Source organism: Oncorhynchus mykiss, chromosome 28, assembly GCF_013265735.2.
Source record: "Oncorhynchus mykiss isolate Arlee chromosome 28, USDA_OmykA_1.1, whole genome shotgun sequence".
NCBI classification, from domain to species: domain Eukaryota; kingdom Metazoa; phylum Chordata; class Actinopteri; order Salmoniformes; family Salmonidae; genus Oncorhynchus; species Oncorhynchus mykiss.
In genome coordinates, this window is record NC_048592.1 from 2589500 (window position 1) to 2611500 (window position 22001).

General features: G+C 45.6%; 1 protein-coding gene across 19 annotated transcripts in view; it reads left to right on the forward strand.

The window, feature by feature from the left end:
* The window catches only part of LOC110508342 (muscleblind-like protein 1), a 105732-nt gene that overhangs the window by 66666 nt on the left and 17065 nt on the right, over positions 1-22001 (forward strand). The window lies entirely within an intron of this gene.

Consider the following 22001-nt stretch of genomic DNA (forward strand, 5'->3'; position numbering starts at 1 on the left):
GAGTCCAGTGTGTGGGTAGAGTCCAGTGTGTGTGGGTGTTGGTCTGTCAGTGTGTGGGTAGAGTCCAGTGTGTGGGTAGAGTCCAGTGTGTGTGGGTGTTGGTCTGTCAGTGTGTGGGTAGAGTCCAGTGTGTGTGGGTGTTGGTCTGTCAGTGTGTGGGTAGAATCCAGTGTGTGTGGGTGTTGGTCTGTCAGTGTGTGGGTAGAATCCAGTGTGTGTGGGTGTTGGTCTGTCAGTGTGTGGATAGAGTCCAGTGTGTGGGTAGAGTCCAGTGTGTGTGGGTGTTGGTCTGTCAGTGTGTGGGTAGAGTCCTGTGTGTGGGTAGAGTCCAGTGTGTGTGGGTGTTTGTCTGTCAGTGTGTGGGTAGAGTCCAGTGTGTGGGTAGAGTCCAGTGTGTGTGGGTGTTGGTCTGTCAGTGTGTGGGTAGAGTCCAGTGTGTGGGTAGAGTCCAGTGTGTGCGGGTGTTGGTCTGTCAGTGTTTGGGTAGAGTCCAGTGTGTGGGTAGAGTCCAGTGTGTGTGGGTGTTGTTCTGTCAGTGTGTGGGTAGAGTCCAGTGTGTGGGTAGACTCCAGTGTGTGGGTAGAGTCCAGTGTGTGGGTAGAGTCCAGTGTGTGGGTAGAGTCCAGTGTGTGTGGGTGTTGGTCTGTCAGTGTGTGGATAGAGTCCAGTGTGTGGTTAGAGTCCAGTGTGTGGGTAGAGTCCAGTGTGTGGGTTGTGTCCAGTGTGTGTGGGTGTTGGTCTGTCAGTGTGTGGGTAGAGTCCAGTGTGTGGGTAGAGTCCAGTGTGTGTGGGTGTTGGTCTGTCAGTGTGTGGGTAGAGTCCTGTGTATGGGTAGAGTCCAGTGTGTGTGGGTGTTTGTCTGTCAGTGTGTGGGTAGAGTCCAGTGTGTGGGTAGAGTCCAGTGTGTGTGGGTGTTGGTCTGTCAGTGTGTGGGTAGAGTCCAGTGTGTGGGTAGAGTCCAGTGTGTGCGGGTGTTGGTCTGTCAGTGTGTGGGTAGAGTCCAGTGTGTGGTTAGAGTCCAGTGTGTGTGGGTGTTGGTCTGTCAGTGTGTGGGTAGAGTCCAGTGTGTGGGTAGAGTCCAGTATGTGGTTAGAGTCTAGTGTGTGCGGGTGTTGGTCTGTCAGTGTGTGGGTAGAGTCCAGTGTGTGGGTAGAGTCCAGTGTGTGTGGGTGTTGGTCTGTCAGTGTGTGGGTAGAGTCCATTGCGTGGGTAGAGTCCATTGTGTGTGGGTGCTGGTCTGTCAGTGTGTGGGTAGAGTCCAGTGTGTGGGTAGAGTCCAGTGTGTGTGGGTGTTGGTCTGTCAGTGTGTGGGTAGAGTCCAGTGTGTGTTGGTGTTGGTCTGTCAGTGTGTGGGTAGAGTCCAGTGTGTGGGTAGAGTCCAGTGTGTGCGGGTGTTGGTCTGTCAGTGTGTGGGTAGAGTCCAGTGTGTGGGTAGAGTCCAGTGTGGGTGGGTGTTGGTCTGTCAGTGTGTGGGTATAGTCCAGTGTGTGTGGGTGTTGGTCTGTCAGTGTGTGGGTAGAGTCCAGTGTGTGTGGGTGTTGGTCTGTCAGTGTGTGGGTAGAGTCCAGTGTGTGGGTAGAGTCCAGTGTGTGGGGGTGTTGGTCTGTCAGTGTGTGGGTAGAGTCCAGTGTGTGGGTAGAGTCCAGTGTGTGTGGGTGTTGGTCTGTCAGTGTGTGGGTAGAGTCCAGTGTGTGGGTAGAGTCCAGTGTGTGTGGGTGTTGGTCTGTCAGTGTGTGGGTAGAGTCCAGTGTGTGTGGGTGTTGGTCTGTCAGTGTGTGGGTAGAATCCAGTGTGTGTGGGGGTTGGTCTGTCAGTGTGTGGGTAGAGTCCAGTGTGTGGGTAGAGTCCAGTGTGTGTGGGTGTTGGTCTGTCAGTGTGTGGGTAGAGTCCAGTGTGTTGGTAGAGTCCAGTGTGTGTGGGTGTTGGTCTGTCAGTGTGTGGGTAGAGTCCAGTGTGTGTGGGTGTTAGTCTGTCAGTGTGTGGGTAGAATCCAGTGTGTGTGGGGGTTGGTCTGTCAGTGTGTGAGTATAGTCCAGTGTGTGTGGGTGTTGGTCTGTCAGTGTGTGGGTAGAGTCCAGTGTGTGGGTAGAGTCCAGTGTGTGTGGGTTTTGGTCTGTCAGTGTGTGGGTAGAGTCCAGTGTGTGGGTAGAGTCCAGTGTGTGCGGGTGTTTATCTGTCAGTGTGTGGGTAGTCCAGTGTGTGGGTAGAGTCCAGTGTGTATGGGTGTTGGTCTGTCAGTGTGTGGGTAGAGTCCAGTGTGTGTGGGTGTTGGTCTGTCAGTGTGTGGGTAGAATCCAGTGTGTGTGGGTGTTGGTCTGTCAGTGTGTGGGTAGAGTCCAGTGTGTGTGGGTGTTGGTCTGTCAGTATGTGGGTAGAGTCCAGTGTGTGGGTAGAGTCCAGTGTGTGTGGGTGTTGGTCTGTCAGTGTGTGGGTATAGTCCAGTGTGTGTGGGTGTTGGTCTGTCAGTGTGTGGGTAGAGTCCAGTGTGTGGGTAGAGTCCAGTGTGTGCGGGTGTTGGTCTGTCAGTGTGTGGGTAGAGTCCAGTGTGTGGGTAGAGTCCAGTGTGTGTGGGTGTTGGTCTGTCAGTGTGTGGGTAGTGTCAAGTGTGTGGGTAGAGTCCAGTGTGTGGGTAGAGTCCAGTGTGTGCGGGTGTTGGTCTGTCAGTGTGTGGGTAGTGTCCAGGGTGTGGGTAGAGTCCAGTGTGTGTGGGTGTTGGTCTGTCAGTGTGTGGGTAGAGTCCAGTGTGTGGGTAGAGTCCAGTGTGTGTGGGTGTTGGTCTGTCAGTGTGTGGGTAGAGTCCAGTGTGTGGGTGTTGGTCTGTCAGTGTGTGGGTATAGTCCAGTGTGTGTGGGTGTTGGTCTGTCAGTGTGTGGGTAGAGTCCAGTGTGTGGGTAGAGTCCAGGGTGTGGGTAGAGTCCAGTGTGTGTGGGTGTTGGTCTGTCAGTGTGTGGGTAGAGTCCAGTGTGTGTGGGTGTTGGTCTGTCAGTGTGTGGGTATAGTCCAGTGTGTGTGGGTGTTGGTCTGTCAGTGTGTGGGTAGAGTCCAGTGTGTGGGTAGAGTCCAGGGTGTGGGTAGAGTCCAGTGTGTGTGGGTGTTGGTCTGTCAGTGTGTGGGTAGAGTCCAGTGTGTGTGGGTGTTGGTCTGTCAGTGTGTGGGTAGACTCCAGTGTGTGTGCATGGAGTGGTTGCAAGTTAGTAGGAAAAAAATGATTATTGCAGGTTGTCCGGGTAGCCATTTGATTAGCTATTTAGCAGCCTTGTTTAGCAGTCTTATGGCTTGTGGGTAGAAGCTGTTCAGGGTCCTGTTGGTTCCAGACGTGCACTGGTACCGCTTGACGTGGGGTAGCAGAGAGAACAATCTATCGCTTGGGTGGCTGAAGTCTATGACAATATTTAGGGCATTCCTCTGACACCGCCTGGTTTGAGGTCCTAGATGTCATCACTGGCTCGGTCCCAGTGATGTACTGGATGATGGTGTTGGAGTCGTGTGCGGCCATGTAGTCGTGGGTGAACAGAGAGTACAGGAGGGGACTAAGAACGCACCCCTGATGTGCCTTTGTGTTGATGGTCAACATGGCAGATGTGTTGTTTCTTACCCTTACCAGCTGGGGGCGGCCCGTCAGGAAGTCCAGGATCCAGTTGCAGATGGAGGTGTTCAGTGCCAGGGTCCTAAGCTTGGTGATGAGTTTGGAGGGTTTGTTGAATGCTGAGCTGTAGTCAATGAATAGCATTCTTACAAAGGTGTTCCTCTTGTCCAGGGGGTTGAGGACAGTGTGGAGTGCAATAGAGATTGTGTAATATGTGGATCTGTTGGGGCAGTGTGGAGTGCAATAGAAATTGTGTAATATGTGGATCTGTTAGGGCAGTGTGGAGTGCAATAGAGATTGTGTAATAGAGATTGTGTAATATGTGGATCTGTTAGGGCAGTGTGGAGTGCAATAGAGATTATGTAATATGTGGATCTGTTGGGGCAGTGTGTAAATTGGAGTGGGTCCAGGGTGTCTGGGATGATGGTGTTGATGTGAGCCATGACCAGCCTTTCAAAGCATTTCATGGCTGTAGATGTGAGTGCTACGGTGCGATAGTCATTTAGGCAGGTTACCTTGGCCGGTAATAACAAATTATTATTATTATGAGATAATCTGATGTTGATACAGGATTAGGACTATGCAATTCACAGGATTACAGTTAAGAGATCAGATTACTGTAATTGTATATAATAATATAACACAGGATTAACGGGACAACTCTGCCAAATTATTATCCCATAGTGGGGCAGAAACATGCTATTTCTTATGTTCTTATCACGTCTTAGTGTTTTGTAGGCAGAGAGAGAGAGAGTGGGATGAAATATATTGAGAAACAGAAATGTACACAAAAATGGGGAGACCTCTCTCAACTTTTCAGCTTTTGACGTTTCAAAGGTTGGTTGCTAAGATACCATTTCCATGCTTGCAATTTGAACAAAGTTTGTAGAAAGCTAAGGGGCGAGGGGAGAATATCCAGATCGTATAGGCTACATGGACCTTAACTGACTGCGGCTGTGGAAAAAATGCCATTTTTGAGTTACCCGCCAATCTAAATTATTAGTCAATCAACACAACCATGGGGTGACATTTGTGCTACTGTATACTTGATATTTGACCATGGGCATTCCTGAGAGCCACCACTCTCTTCAAGTGAGAACAGCTCTATAAGTAGGCATGTCAGTGACATGGGGTGTGTGTGTGTGTGTCTGGTTGTGTGTACATGCGACACAGACATACATTTTTCTGTGTATAACCCAAAGGAGAACGACTGCCACCTCTCATTGAAGCCACGGTAGTTCAAGGCCGACAGCGGTACTGCAGGCATTGCTTGCAGAAAACAGGATCCCCCATTATATTGAATGGAAAAATGTCAATCTTTGTGGTCAATCTTCATGTCAAAAAATATGTTCGGGAAGACAATCATGGTATAATTGATTATAATTCACTGGATGTATGTCCTTGAACTGATTATTTTAAAATCGCACACAGAAAAGATATAAGAATAATTTAGTTGTTAATGACAGCCTGCAGTACCCCGGTTGGCCTCCAATTTGAGTTACTCAATGAGAGGGGGCATGGACTGAGGGGGCATGGACTCTACAAGGTGTCAAAAGGATTCTACAAAGCGTTCCACAGGGATTCAGGCCCATGTTGGCTCCAATGCTTCCCAGAGTTATGTCAAGTTGGCTGGATGTCCATTGGGTGGTGGATGGGATATTCACAGGAGTCTGTTGAGTGTGTAAAACCCAGTAGCGTTGCAGTTCTTGACACAAACCAGTGCGCCGGGCACCTACTACCAAACCCCGTTCAACGGCACTTAAGTCTTTTGTCTTGCCCGTTCACACCTCTGAATGGCACACATACACAATCCATGTCTCAAGGCTTGAAAATCCTTATTTAACCCGTCTCCTCCCCTTCATCTATACTGATTGAAGTGGATTTAACAAGTGACATCAATAAGGGATCAAGGCTTTCACCTGGATTCACCTGGTCAGACTATATCATGGAAAGAGCAGGTGTTCTTAATGTTTTGGTATAGCCCCAACTTAAAAACAGATTTCTAAAGCCAGCTCTCTTTGTCAGTCTACATTACGTAAAACCCTCTGTGTGGCTGTGACATGCTGTGTGGTCTGGTTTGTGTCTGTCTCTCTCCCACATAGTTTAGGGTCATAGTTAATATGTCACTGGGGGCTGTCATAGCTTTAATCATAGATTAACGCTCTCCGGACCCTCCATGCCACCATAAGCCCCCTGGACAGAGCCGGTCCCTGCCCACTAAGCCCAGTGTGTGTGTGTGTGTGTGAGTGTGTGTGTGTCACACCATTGAGCCCTGAGTCATTACCAGTGTCACCTGTGTCCCCCTAAGAGAGCCATTACACCGCCCAGAGGAACTTGTGGTGCAGGCCATGCAGTGAGCAGCAAAAGCCTCCTCACATAATGTGCTGCCTGTGTGTGTGTAGGGGGATTGCTATGTCAGTGTGTGTACATTGTATGTACAGTACATACTGGGGTTACTGGATCAGTATGTGCCTGAGTGTGTCTTGTGTATAAGGATGGGGTAGATGAGAGAAACGTGTTTTCCAGTGTGTATTAGCGTGTGGATGTGTTCTCTGTATTCCCCAGTGCATTATATTGTTTTAGAGTCATAGTCACAGTTATTGCCTCTTGTTAGTTTTCCAGTCGCTCTGTTTTTGTAGCCTGCTGTGTTGTGATCAGTGATGAGAAGCCATATCTCTGTTCTCTGTCCCAGTGACTTCTGGACAGCCGTATTGAGAGATGAAAAGACCCCTATCCTCAGACACACACTGAATGGAGCTTTGTTCCCCAACAGTCAAGCAGAGTGAAAGGACGGGGCCTGGTGGTTTGGCCTCTATGCTCCTCCCTGTGTGATTATATACAGAACATAAACACAGCCCATATGAGGAGTCGTGTGTTTGGGTTCTGCAGGTAGAAGCATGTGTGTGTGTGTGTGTGTGGGGGGGGGGGGGTAAATGTAGCGTGTGTCTGTTCTGTGTCTGGTGTGTGTTTGTAAGTGTGTGTGTGTGTGTGTGTGTGTGTTTTGGAGGGGGTGAGGATTAGATGACTCAGTGATAGCATGCCAAGGTGTCTAAAAGCTCCTTGCTGTTCTGTCCTCTGTCCAGACACACACACACACTCAGAGCTCCTTGCTGTTCTGTCCTCTGTCCAGACACACACACACACACACACTCAGAGCTCCTCGCCGCTCGGTCCTCTGTCCAGACACACACACACACTCAGAGCTCCTTGCTGTTCTGTCCTCTGTCCAGACACACACACACACTCAGAGCTCCTTGCTGTTCTGTCCTCTGTCCAGACACACACACACACTCAGAGCTCCTTGCTGTTCTGTCCTCTGTCCAGACACACACACACACACACACTCAGAGCTCCTCGCCGCTTGGTCCTCTTGCCTTCACAGGAAGTGGTGCGGCACCTCCCAGCATTCTTTGCAGGCTGATTCATTGTTTGCTTAAATCCAACACGGTGACAAAGTATGGTGTGTGTCTGCACTTGTTGCTCTGGCCAACCATCTTGCTCCGTTCAGCACCAAATAAGAGCAGTGTCCCTGATTCTGAGCAGAGAAGGAGGGAGAGATGAACGGAGGAGAATATATATGATTAAGGTTTCATCTTTAAGTTGAATAAACCTGTTTCAGCTTATTCAGCTAGCAAGGTTATAGTGTCCCCTCACCTATTCTCTGTCTCTCACAAACATCTGTTAGGTATGAATGACACAGCAAAAGTAGTGAAAATACCCTACTTTACTTGCAAATAGATCAAACCCTTTTCATCCATTTATTTCTCTTATCGTATGATAATTTATTATAAGCCTTGCTTGGAGCTGAATAGTCACCTTCAAGCTACCTTCGGCCTCATGTATGTGAAAAAGATGCCACAAAACATGCGCCAGTTTTCACACAACATTTAGCATTTCTAAAACCAAAACGAGACATGAGAAAGTGCTTATCCTCCTGCAAACTTTAGAACTAGTGGTTGAAGTATTGCATTGCAAGAAGACAAAAGTAGCCTCGTAGCTTTGTGCAAATGTGGAATATATGTATGAGGACACTCTTATTCATAACGAAAAAACATGTGGCTAAATTAAATACCAAGATGCAATCATTTTCCATCATACTCGCAAAATAGCCTGTAGTCTACAACCAGGTAGGATAGGCTACCATTCGTCCCATCTCTCATTTCATTGGACCCACTTCACAGTAGTAAATAGAAAATCTATTTATTTTTGCTCAATGCGATCCAATCGAAGCGCAGTATAACGGTAGAACAGACGTTTCACCTTTTCCATCCATGTTTGTAGGCTACATCCGGCTACTGTCATGTCAAATTTCTTGAGTAGACAATATTTCATTTATACAGATAAAAAAACTCAGCAAAAGAAAGAAGCGTCCCATTTTCAGGACCCTGTCTTTCAAAGATTATTCGTAAAAATCCAAATATCTTCAGAGACCGTCATTGTAAATGGTTTAAACACTGTTTCCCATGCTTGTTCAATTAACCATAAACAATGAATGAACATGCACCTGTGGAACTGTTGTTAAGACACTAACATTTTACAAACTAAGATTAAGGTCACAGTTATGAAAATTTAGGACAATAAAGAGTTCTTTCTACTGACTCTACTGACCAAAAGAAAGATGCCCAGGGTCCCTGATCATCTGCGTGAACGTGCCTTAGGCATGCTGCAAGGAGGCATGAGGACTGCAGATGTGGCCAGGGCAATAAATTGCAATGTCCGTACTGTGAGACGCCTAAGACAGCGCTACAGGGAGACAGGACGGACAGCTGATCGTCCTCGCAGTGGCAGACCACGTGTAACAACACCTGCACAGGATCAGTACATCCGACCATCACACCTGGGGAAAGGTACAGGATGGCAACAACAACGGCCCGAGTTACACTAGGAACGCACAATCCCTCCATCAGTGCTCAGACTGTCTGCAATAGGCTGAGAGAGGCTGGACTGAGGGCTTGTAGGCCTGTTGTAAGGCAGGTCCTCACCAGACATCACCGGCAACGACGTCGCCTATGGGCACAAACCCACCATCGCTGGACCAGACAGGACTGGCAAAAAGTGCCCTTCACTGACGAGTCATGTTTTGTCTCACCAGGGGTAATGGTCAGATTTGCGTTTATCGTCGAAGGAATGAGTGTTACACCGAGACCTGTACTCTGGAGCGGGATCGATGTGGAGGTGTCCATCATGGTCTGGGGCGGTGTGCCACCGCATCATCGGACTGAGCTTGTTGTCATTGCAGGCAACCTCAATGCTGCACAATGCTGTTTCACCTTTATTTAACCAGGTAGGCCAGTTGATTACAAGTTCTCATTTACAACTGCAACCTGGTCAAGATAAAGCAAAGCAGTGTGACAAAAAAACAACAACACAGAGTTACATATAAACAAACGTACAGTCAATAACATTATGTACAGTGTGTGCAAATGTAGAAGATTAGCGAGGTAAGGCAATAAATAGGCCATAGAGGCTAAATAATTACAATTTAGCATTAACACTGGAGTGATAGATGTGCAGATGATGATGTGCAAGTAGAGATACTGGGGTGCAAAATAGCAAGAAGATAAATAACAATATGGGGATGAGATAGTTGGGTGTGCTATTTACAGATGAGCTGTGTACAGCTGCAGCGATCGGTAAGCTGCTCTGACAGCTGATGCTTAAAGTTAGTGAGGGAGATATAAGTCTCCAACTTCAGTGATTTTTGCAATTCGTTCCAGTCATTGGCAGCAGAGAACTGGAAGGAAAGGCGGCCAAAGTAAGTGTTGGCTTTGGGGATGACCAGTGAAGTATACCTGCTGGACCGCGTGCTACGGGTGGGTGTTGCTATGGTGACAAGTGAGCTGAGATAAGGCGGGGATTTACCTAGCATAGACTTATAGATGACCTGGAGCCAGTGGGTTTGGCGACGAATATGTAGTGAGGGCCAGCCAACGAGAGCACACAGGTCACAGTGGTGGGTAGTATACGGGGCTTTGGTGACAAAACGGATGGCACTGTGATAGACTACATCCAGTTTGCTGAGTAGAGCGTTGGAGGCTATTTGTAAATGACATCGCCGAAGTCAAGGATCGGTAAAATAAACGCAGTTGACAGTGGGAGGATTTATTTATTTTTTAAATCGGTCAGATATCCTACAGCAAATGTCACTGCAAAAGGAAACATTCTGCCAACACCTCCAACGACATGTGATCAAGTTCGCCATTGCTATTTCCTTTTAATTCCAATAACTCCAAGTATACAGCAAATAACAGCATTATTGTCATCATAAAAGGGTGATGGAAGTTGTTCAGGCGGAGTTATAATGCTCATTCACACGCGCACAATTTCATGATGGGCCAGATTTATAATGGAAACATGGTGTACGCCAAGTTTATGAATCTGAAATATTTTTCTGAAATGGCACACGAAGATCTTTAGTATAAAATGTACACAATGGTTATAGATGAGGCCCCTGGCACATTAGAACAGTGGAATAGGCTTTTTTTTTTTTCAGATTTGCCAGGCTATATTTAAAAGACTATTCTTATGAAACAGTATAACCCAGCTGCTTCTCATAATGTGGTTCTCATTATAATGAAAGTACAATAATGATAACTTACATTAGACCGAGATATAAAGAACTGTTGCATATGGATGTACAGGATATTTGAATAACGAAGACAATTTCACTGTTGTAGCGTGCCTTGCTTTTCCTCTCCTCACGAAATCATAGTGATTATAGGTCTTTATAAGTCTGTGGTGTTCCATTACAGAGTTTCCTTTATGTTTCTGTGAGAGATCAGGGAGCAAGCAGGGATTCCACTGCTGTTAGGACTGGAACACTGGGCTGGTCTGTTGCCGTGTACATGGTGGGTGCTCCTCAAGGCTCCTCAAGGCCCCTGGTGTAATAACAGCACAGAAGCAAGACAACATCATATGAGAGAGAACATCTGTCTGACTGTCTCTCTTTCCCCGTCTCTCTATTTATCTCTCAGTCTCTCTCTTTTTATCTCTATCCATCTACGTGTGTCTCTCATTCTGTTGCTGTGTGTCTCTTGCTCCCTCTACCTTATCACCCTGACACTCTCTCTCTCCCCCTCATTCCTCTCTATCTCTGACTGTCACTAAGGACTTCTCATGCAGCAGGTTCTAGTATTTCACTGACGCAGGGTTACGCTACCGTACGTGACTCACTTTGTCTGTCCCCTTCCCAGCTTACACCGTCTGACATTTCCTCTGCTGGGGCATATTTCACTATTCAAAATGGCAGCCTTCTTTAGCCACTGCTCTTATTTCTGCATAAGGGATGACTCAGCAGAGCTGCCGTGGCAGTAATGTCAGGCCCTAATGGTTTCCTCTGCGGGGGTCAACGGTCCTCCCTCGCCGAATGCCACTAGAGTAAATCCAACGTGGAACGGATGGGGTCAGGTGGGGGGGGAGTGCAACGTGATCCCTCACGGCTCGTTAACTAGCCGCATGCCAGTCTCTGGCTGACTGCTATCAGAGCTGCAGCTCTGTTTCAGAGCTCCTCCTCGCTGCTCACCATTATGTGTCAGAATGTTAATGAATGCCAGTTCAGCTCATGAGATTTGAGCTCATGCTAGTAGCTTTGAATATGCTCAGTTCTGCTCAGTTTTCAATCTTCTTTTCGGGAACAGTTCTGCTAAGAGCTAGAACCTCTTTTCAGAACACTTCTTCGTAGTTCTAATCAAATGTTTATTTGTCACATGCGCCGAATACAACAGGTGTAGTAGACCTTACAGTGAAATGCTTACTTACTGTACAAGCCCTTAACCAGTTAATGCAGTTTTAAGAAAAATAAGTGTTAAGTAAAAAATAGATAAGTAAAACATTTAAATAACTAATATTTAAAGAGCAGCAGTAAAATAACAGTTGCGAGACTTAATACAGGGGATACCGGTACAGCGTCAATGTGCGGGGCCACAGGTTAGTCGAGGTAATTGAGGTAATATTGTACATGTAGGTAGAGTTAAAGTGACTATGCATAGATAATAACCAGAGAGTAGCAGCAGTGTAAAAGAGGGGGTGGGGGACAATGCAAATAGTCTGGGTAGCTATTTGATTAGCTGTTCAGGAGTCGTATGGCTTGGGGTAGAAGCTGTTAAGAAGCCTTTTGGACCTAGACTTGGTTCTCCGGTACCGCTTGCCAACAACAGTCTATCACAAGGGTGGCTGGAGTCTTTGACAATTTTTAGGGCCTTCCTCTGACACCGCCTGGTGTAGAGGTCCTGGATGGCAGGAAGCTTGGCCCCAGTGATGTACTGGGCCGTACGCAGGTACCTTGAGGTCGGAGGGCGAGCAGTTGCCATACCAGGCAGTAATACAACCAGTCAGGATGCTCTCGATGGTGCAGCTGTATAACTTTTTGAGGATCTGAGGACCCATGCCAAATCTTTTCAGTCTCCTGAGGGGCTTTGTCTGTCTTGATGTCTTGTCTGTCTTGATGTGTTTGGAGAATGTTAGTTTGCTGGTGATGTGAACGCCAAAGGAACTTGAAGTTCTCAACCTGCTCCACTACAGCCCCGTCGAGGAGAATGGGGGTGTGCTCTATCCTTCCTTTTCTGTAGTCCACAATCATCTCCTTTGTCTTGCTCACTTTGAGGGAGAGGTTGTTATCCTGGCACCACACAGCCAGGTCTCTGACCTCCTCCCTATTGGCTGTCTCGTCATTGTCTGTGATCAGGCCTACCGCTGTTGTGTCGTCGGCAAACTTAATGATCGTGTTGGAGTCGTGCCTGGCCATGCAGTCATGGGTGAACAGGGAGTACAGGAGGGGACTAAGCACGCACACTTGAGGGGCCCCCGTGTTGAGGATCAGCATGGCAGATGTGTTGTTACTAGAGGTCGACTGATTAATCGGCATGGCCGATTGAATTAGGGCCGATTTCAAGTTTTCATAACAATCGCTAATCAGCATTTTTGGATGCCGGGTATGGCCGGTTACATTGCACTCCACGAGGAGACTGTTTGGCAGGCTGACCACCTATTACACGAGTGCAGCAATGAGCCAAGGTAAGTTGCTAGCTAGCATTAAACGTATCTTATAAAAAACAATCAATCTTCACATAATCACTAGTTAACTACACATGGTTGATGATATTACTAGGTTAACTAGCTGGTCCTGCATTGCAAATAATCAATGGGGTGCCTGTTAACCTTTCTGATCTCCCCATCACGGATCCGGGATCGTGAATACAGACTCAAGCTCATTACCATAACGCAACGTTAACTATTCATGAAAATCGCAAATTAAATGAAATAAATATGCTAGCTCTCAAGCTTAGCCTTTTGTTAACAACACTGTCATCTCTGATTTTCAAAATATGCTTCTCAACCATTGCAAAACAAGCATTTGTGTAACAGTATTGATGGCTAACGTGGCATTTAGCGTAGCATTTAGCGTTAGCATTCAGCTGGCAACATTTACACAAAAAAACAGAAAAGCATTCAAACAAAATCATTTACCTTTGAAGAACTTCAGATGTTTTCAATGAGGAGACTCTCAGATAGCAAATGTTCAGTTTTTCCTGAAAGATTATTTGTTTAGGACAAATCGCTCCGTTTTCTGCGTCACGTTTAGCTACGAAAAAACCCCTGTATCCAGGATTGTGTAAATCTATCAGCAAGCTCATTAGCATAACACAACGTTAACTATTCATGAAAATGGCTAATGAAATGAAATTAATCTATTTGCTCTCAAGCTTAGCCTTTTGTTAACAACACTGTCATCTCAGATTTTCAAAATATGCTTTTGAACCATAGCTAAACAAGCATTTGTGTAAGAGTATTGATAGCCTAGCATTGCATTAAGCCTAGCATTCAGCATGCAACATTTTCCACAAAAAAACATAAAAGCATTCAAATAAAATAATTTACCTTTGAAGAACTTCAGATGTTTTCAATGAGGAGACTCTGTTAGATAGCAAATGTTCCGTTTTTACAAAAAATATTATTTGTGTCGACTAATCACTCCGTTTTGTTCATCACGTTTGGGTAAGAGAAAAAAAAAAAAAAAAGTCATTAAAACGCAAACTTTTTTCCAAATTAACTCCATAATATCGACAGAAACATGGCAAACGATGTTTAGAATCAATCCTCAAGGTGTTTTTCACATATCTATCGACGATAAAATCCATCGTGGCAGTTTACTTTCAATTCTAAAGAAATGGAACGCGCATGGACTTACTGATTACGCACACAGGAGACCGGGCGGGACACCAGGTAAATGTAGTCTCTTATGGTCAATCTTCCAATGATATGCCTACAAACACGTCACAATGCTGCAGACACCTCGGGGAATATACAGAAAGCGCAGGCTCATTCCTGGCGCATTCACAGCCATATAAGGAGACATTGGAACACAGCGCCTTCAGAATCCAGGGCATTTCCTGTATGAAACATCATCTTGGTTTCGCCTGTTGCATTAGTTCTGGGTTACGCACAGATAATATCTTTGCAGTTTTGGAGACGTCAGAGTTGTGTCTTTCCAAGGCTGTCAATTCCATGCATAGTCGAGCATCTTTTCATGACAAAATATTGCGCTTAAAACGGGCACGTCTTTTTATCCAATAATGACACAGCGCCCCTATAGGTTCAAGAGGTTAATTTATCATCGAATCACAGCCTACTTCACCAAACAGGTGATGATTTAACAAGCACATTCGTGAAAAAAGCAGCAATGTATGTTGCACCAATGTACCTAACCATAAACATCAATGCCTTTCTTAAAATCAATTCACAACTATATTTTTTTAAACCAGCATATTTAGTTAAAAGAAATTCATATCAGCAGGCAATATTAACCAGGTGAAATTGTGTCACTTCTCTTGCGTTCAGTGCAAGCAGAGTCAGGGTATATGCAACCGTTTGGGCCGCCTGGCTCGTTGCGAACTGTGTGAAGACCATTTCTTCCTAACAAAGACCGTAATTAATTTGCCAAAATTTTACATAATTATGACATAACATTGAAGGTTGTGCAATGTAATAGCAATATTTAGACTTAGGAATGCCACCTGTTCGATAAAATACTGAACTGTTCCGTATTTCACTAAAATAATTAATGTTTAGTTTCCAGATTTGACCATATTATTGACCTAAGGCTCGTATTTCTGTGTGTTTATTATATTATAATTAATCTATGATTTGATATTCGATAGAGCAGTCTGACTGAGCAGTGGAAGGCAGCAGCAGGCTCGTAAGCATTCATTCAAACAGTGTTAGGCTGCCAATACTATAGTGCCTATAAGAACATCCAATAGTCAAAGGTATAGGAAATACAAATGGTATAGAGAAATAGTCCTATAATAACTACAACCTAAAACTTCTTACCTGGGAATATTGAAGACTCATGTTAAAAGGAACCACCAGCTTTCAAATGTTCTCATGTTCTGAGCAAGGAACTGAAACGTTAGCTTTCTTACATGGCACATATTACACTTTTACTTTCTTCTCCGACACTGTGTTTTTGCATTATTTAAACCAAATTGAACATGTTTCATTATTTATTTGAGACTAAAGGTATTTTTATTTACGTATTAAGTTAAAATAGAAGTGTTTATTCAGTATTGTTGTATTTGTCATTATTACAAATATATATATAAAAATTGCCCGATTAATCAGTATCAGCTTTTTTTGGTCCTCCAATAATCGGTATCGGTATTGAAAAATCATAATCGGTAAAGCTCTAGTTGTCACCTACCCTTACCACCTCGGGGTGGCCCGTCAGGAAGTCAAGGATCCAGTTGCAGAGGGAAGTGTTTAGTCCCAGGATCCTTAGCTTAGTGATGAGCTTTGAGGGCACTATAGTGTTGAACGGTGAGCTGTAGACAATGAATAGCATTCTCACATAGGTGTTCCTTTTGTCCAGGTGGGAAAGGGCAGTGTGGAGTGCAATAGAGATTGCGTCAACTGTGGATCTGTTGGGGTGGTCTGCAAATAGGAGTGGGTCTAGGGTTTCTGGAATAATGGTGTTGATGTGAGCCATGACCAGCCTTTCAAAGCACTTCATGATTACAGACGTGAGTGCTACGGGTCAGTAGTCCTTTAGGCAGGTTACCTTGGTGTTCTTGGGCACAGGGACTATGGTGGTCTGCTTGAAACATGTTGTTATTACAGACTCAAGGAGGGAGAGGTTGAACATGTCAGTGAAGACACTTGCCAGTTGGTCAGCCAGCGCATGCTCAGAGTACATGTCCTGGTGTGAATATTGACCTGTTTGAAGGTCTTACATCGGTGTAGTACAATTCAATCTTGTATTGTATTGACAATTTTCCTGTTTGATGGTTTGTCTGAGGGCATAGCGGGATTTCTTATAAGCGTCCGGGTTAAAGTCCCGCTTCTTGAAATCAGCAGCTCTGATTGGGTATGTGCGTATGGTCACTGTGGGGACAACGTCATCGATGCACTTATTGATGTAGCCAGTGATTGATGTGGTGTACTCCTCAATGCCATCCAAAGAATCCCGGGAACATATTCCAGTCTGTGCTAGGATAACAGTCCTGTAGCTTAAGATCTGCTTCATCTGACCACTTCCGTATTGAGTGAGTCACTGGTACTTCCTGCTTTAGTTTTTGCTTGTGAGCAGGAATCAGGAGGATAGAATTATGGTCAGCTTTGCCAAATGGAGGGCTAGGGAGAGCTTTGTGTGTATCTCTGTGTGTGGAGTAAAGGTGGTCCAGAGTGTTTTTCCTCTGGTTGTATATTTAACATGCTGGTGGAAATGAGTTAAGACAGATTTAAGTTTCCATGCATTAAAGTCCCTGGCCACTAGGAGCGCCGCCTCTGGATGAGCAAATCTCTGTAGATTTAGAACATCTTTTCAGAACAGTTCTGTATGGATCTAGAGCCTCTTTCAAAACAAGCTCTGCGTAGTTTCTCTCCAAGTTTCTGACTCACAGCTTTTGTACATTAGCCAGTTAGTCCATCAGTTCAGTCTAAGAACTGTATTGATATTTCAATTTGGCCTCTCCTTTTTGACCTCTCTGAACATGTTTACAATCATAACTCCTGTTAACTTGGTGATGTGTTACCATCACATAGAGTAGCCCTTCTGCCTGCATGCATCATTTAACTAGAATGACAGAGAAGTTGAGTCTTTCAGCTAGTGTTAGGCGGTATCCAGATTTTCATACTGTTTCTGTACCATACCTGGGTATACGTATTAGTGAATGTGCACACAAGGGGCGCTATCTGTATAAATACAGTGAGGGAAAAAAGTATTGGATCCCCTGCTGATTTTGTACATTTGCCTACTGACAAAGAAATTATCAGTCTATCATTTTAATGGTTGGTTTATTTGAACAGTGAGAGACAGAATAACAACAAAAAATCCAGGAAAACGCATGTCAAAAGCGTCAAATCTTGGGTGAGAACCTCCTTCCCTCAGCAAGGGCATTGAAAATGGGTTGTATATGGGTATTCCAGCATGACAATGACCCAAAACACAACAAAGGAGTGGCTCAAGAAGAGCACATTAAGGTCCTGGAGTGGCCTAGCCAGTCTCCAGACCTTAAACCCATAGAAAATATGTGGAGGGAGCTGAAGGGTCGAGTTGCCAAACGTCAGCCTCGAAACCTTAATGACTTGGAGAAGATCTGCAAAGAGTAGTGGGACAAAATCCCTCCTGAGATGTGTGCAAACCTGGTGGCCATCCAGGAGGGGATTGAATGTCTCTTCTGTAACCAAGAAGCTTGATCTTGACATCGTGCCTCTTAGTTAACAAATTAACAAACCAAATGCATAGCTGGAGCCCTAAGCTAGATATGATTTATTTGACACATCTTAGATTTCTTATAGTTATAAATAACTTATAGTTAGGTATAAGCAGTGCCGTAGCAGCCCCCCCCCACCATAACAATATATATATTGAAAATCATATTTCGAGATACCCAGATACCGTAAAAACGGTATGTCGCCCAAGCCTTCTTTCAACCATTTACCATTTAACCTACATTTCACATGCCAGTCGTTAAGCCATTATCTATAGCAATTTAGGTTAAGTACATGTAGTGATAGGGTTTAATAACAGTGTTTAAACCAGCCAGTCAGTCACACAGCAGTGCTGAGGCAGGGATCATGAGATCAAATTTGACCTAGTTGTTGACATTTCTGAGTCACAAGTCTCAACAAGTCAGATGTCTGCGTAGGCTAGACGTCCCTCTGTTTGTGATAGATACTGTCACACACACACACACCACACACTGTCCCGAGGCGTTACGTCTCCTGTTGTAGTTGTGACTGACGTGGTGTGCTGTGACGCAGACACAACAACACTCTTATGCACGACACTTTTTCCTGCCTGTATCTGAGTAACAAAACTTCTGGGGGTGCATCTCAATTGTGCAACGTGGTTTCCTCTCCTTATCTCCTTTCCTTCCTCTCCACTGATCTGAAAACCCAGGATGAAAGCAATATGGAGAATGCCCGCCAGGAATTTGCTTCCTTTGACCTGTCCAAGTATTTCATGTCATTGCGAATAGAGGAAAGGAAACAAAGAGAGGCAAATATGTTAGACTATTGAGAAGCACCCAGGCAGCAGCTCTATTTGTGATTGAGTGTGCCCACTGGGCACTGACGTAAATTCAACACCTATTCCATGTTGTTTCAATGTAATTTCATAAAAATTATGTGGAAACAACGTTGATTCAACCAGTGTGTCCCCAGTGGGAGGACCCTGCTACCTCGGCCGGTCGGCTCAGCTGTGCCCGTGGAATGTCAGTAAATAAATATCTGTCGTAAAGAACAGGGCTATGTGTGTGTGCCACCTGTTACATGAACATGACTCCAGTGTGTGTCACCTGTTACATGAACATGACTCCAGTGTGTGTTCCACCTGTTACATGAACATGACTCCAGTGTGTGCCACCTGTTACATGAACATGACTCCAGTGTGTGTTCCACCTGTTACATGAACATGACTCCAGTGTGTGCCACCTGTTACATGAACATGACTCCAGTGTGTGTTCCACCTGTTACATGAACATGACTCCAGTGTGTTCCACCTGTTACATGAACATGACTCCAGTGTGTGCCACCTGTTACATGAACATGACTCCAGTGTGTGTTCCACCTGTTACATGAACATGACTCCAGTGTGTGTGCCACCTGTTACATGAACATGACTCCAGTGTGTGTGCCACCTGTTACATGAACATGACTCCAGTGTGTGTTCCACCTGTTACATGAACATGACTCCAGTGTGTGCCACCTGTTACATGAACATGACTCCAGTGTGTGTCACCTGTTACATGAACATGACTCCAGTGTGTGCCACCTGTTACATGAACATGACTCCAGTGTGTGCCACCTGTTACATGAACATGACTCCAGTGTGTGTTCCACCTGTTACATGAACATGACTCCAGTGTGTGTCACCTGTTACATGAACATGACTCCAGTGTGTGTGTCACCTGTTACATGAACATGACTCCAGTGTGTGTTCCACCTGTTACATGAACATGACTCCAGTGTGTGTGTAGGCCTGTGTGTGACACTTGAACTACTCTGTCCCCGGTGTGTGTGAACGCCTGTGTGTGACACTTGAACTATTCTGACCCCACTCCATCAGGATTTCTGCGACTCAGACCCCTCCTTCTTGGCAGCGTGTATTCCTAGCAGACAGCATAAAACGATCTCTCCTAGTTCATTATCTCTTGGCACTGACGCTTTGAAGTTTGACCTCATATTGCCCTGTGATACAATATCTATGTATCATATGAGTGAAATGTATTTATACCTCCTATCTGACATGTAGCCTAGCTGGATGTCTGGATAGCAGTCCTCCAGCCAGCAGCATACCACCCTGCAGCATACCACCCTGCGCCAGCAGCATACCGCCCTGCGCCAGCAGCATACCACCCTGCAGCATACCACCCTGCAGCATACCACCCTGCAGTATACCACCCTGCAGCATACCACCCTGCGCCAGCAGCATACCACCCTGCAGCATACCACCCTGCGCCAGCAGCATACCACCCTGCAGCATACCACCCTGCGCAAGCAGCATCCACCCTGCAGCATACCACCCTGCAGCATACCACCCCGCAGCATACCACCCTGCGCCAGCAGCATACCACCCTGCAGCATACCACCCTGCAGCATACCTCCCTGCATCCCACTGCTGGCTTGCTTCTGAAGCTAAGCAGGGTTGGTCCTGGTCAGTCTCTGGATGGGAGACCAGGTGGTGTTGACGGCCAGTAGGAGGCACTCTTTCTTCAGGTCTAAAAAATATCCTAATGCCCCAGGGTAGTGATTGGGGACATTGCCCTGTGTCGGGTGCCGTCTTTCGGATGGGAAGTTAAATGGGTGTCCTGACTCTCTGAGTTCATTAACGATCACATGACACTTTTTGTAAGAGTAGGGGTGTTGACCCCGGTGTCAATTCCCAAGCTGTCCTTCATACCATCATGGTCACCTAATCATCCCCAGCTTACAATTGACTCATTCATCCCCCTCCTCTCCCCTGTAACCATTCCCCAGGTTGTTGCTGTATATGAGAATGTGTTCTTAGTCAACTTACCTGGTAAAATATATATATATTTTTTTAAAGCGTCACAGAGTCCCTCTTCTGACCTGAACAAACACACGTATGCAGACACACACACACATGCTCAAGTATGCATAAAGACACACACACACACTGACACACACACACAAAGAAACACACACAGACATTTTTGTCCCACAGGATAGAGCAGAAATAAAGAGCCCTGAACAATTAGTTAGTGCCAGGCATAGCCCAGACCTAGGGTGAAACAGGGTTAGGGGCATGCGGCTATAAACAGCTCCCAGCATATCACACACACACTGGCACAGTCACACAGAAACACACACAGTCGTCAGCTGAAAGCGGCACTCCAGTCTCCTTTTCACCTCTTTTAACACCTGATTTACTTAACAAAAGGCACTTCTCAATAGGTGGTCCAGGTAAGTCATGACATAGCAAAAGTGTGGGTGGGGGGGTCTTTTCCTCTTTTGTTCTCTATTTCTCCTCTATTGTTCCTCAAGCAAGGGACGAGGCTGATGACATCACTGATTCCCAACAGACCAACTCTTTGATTTAATTTTTATTTTATTTCACCATTATTTAACCAGGTAGGCCAGTTGAGAACAAGTTCTCATTTACAACTGCGACCTGGCCAAGATAAAGCAAAGCAGTGCAACAAAAAAACAACAACACAGAGTTACACATGGGATAAACAAAAGTACAGTCAATAACACAATAGAAAATCTGTATACAGTGTGTGCAAAAGGAGTAAGGAGGTAAGGCAATAAATAGGCCAATAGTGGCGAAGTAATTACAATTTAGTAATTTACACTGGAGCGATATATGTGCAGATGAGGATGTGCAAGTAGAAATACTGGTGTGCAAAAGAGCAGAAAAAAGTTAATAAAAACAATATGGGGATGAGGTAGGTAGCTGGATGGGCTATTTATAGATGGGCTGTGTACAGCTCCAGTGATCAGTAAGCTGCTCAGATAGCTGATGCTTAAAGTTAGTGAGTGAGATATAAGTCTCCAACTTCAGCGATTAGGTGTTGGCTTTGGGGATGACCAGTGAAATATACCTGCTGGAGTGCGTGCTACGGGTGGGTGTTGCTATAGTGACTAGTGAGCTGAGATAAGGCTGAGCTTTACCTAGCAAAGACTTATAGATGACCTGGAGCCAGTGGGGTTGGCGACGAATATGTAGTTAGGGCCAGCCGACGAGAGCATACAGGTCGCAGTGGTGGGTGGTATATGGGGCTTTGGTGACAAAACGGATAGAAATGTTATAGACTGCATCCAGTTTGCTGAGTAGAGTGTTGGAGGCTATTTTGTAAATGACATCGCCGAAGTCGAGGATCAGTAGGATAGTCAGTTTTACGAGGGTATGGTTGGCAGCGTGAGTGAAGGAGGCTTTGTTGCGAAATAGGAAGCCGATTCTAGATTAAATTTTGGATTGGAGATGCTTAATATGAGTCTGGAAGGAGAATTTGCAGTCTAACCAGACACCAAGGTATTTGTAGTTGTCCACGTATTCTAAGTCAGAACCGTCCAGAATAGTGATGCTAGTCGGGCAGGCAGGTGCGAGTAGCGATGGGTTGAAGGGCATGCATTTAGTTTTAATAGCATTTAAGAGTAGTTGGAGGCCACGGAAAGAGTGTTGTATGGCATTGATGCTCGTTTGGAGGTTTGTTAACACAGTGTCGAAAGAAGGGCCAGGAGTATACAGAATGGTGTCGTCTGCTTAGAGGTGGATCAATGAATCACCCGCAGCAAGAGCAACATCATTGACATATACAGAGAAAAGAGTCGGCCCGAGAATTGAACCCTGTGGTACCTCCATTGAGACTGCCAGAGGTCCGGGCAACAGGCCCTCCGATTTGACACACCGAATTCTATCTGAGAAGTAGTTGGTGAACCAGGCGAGGCAGTC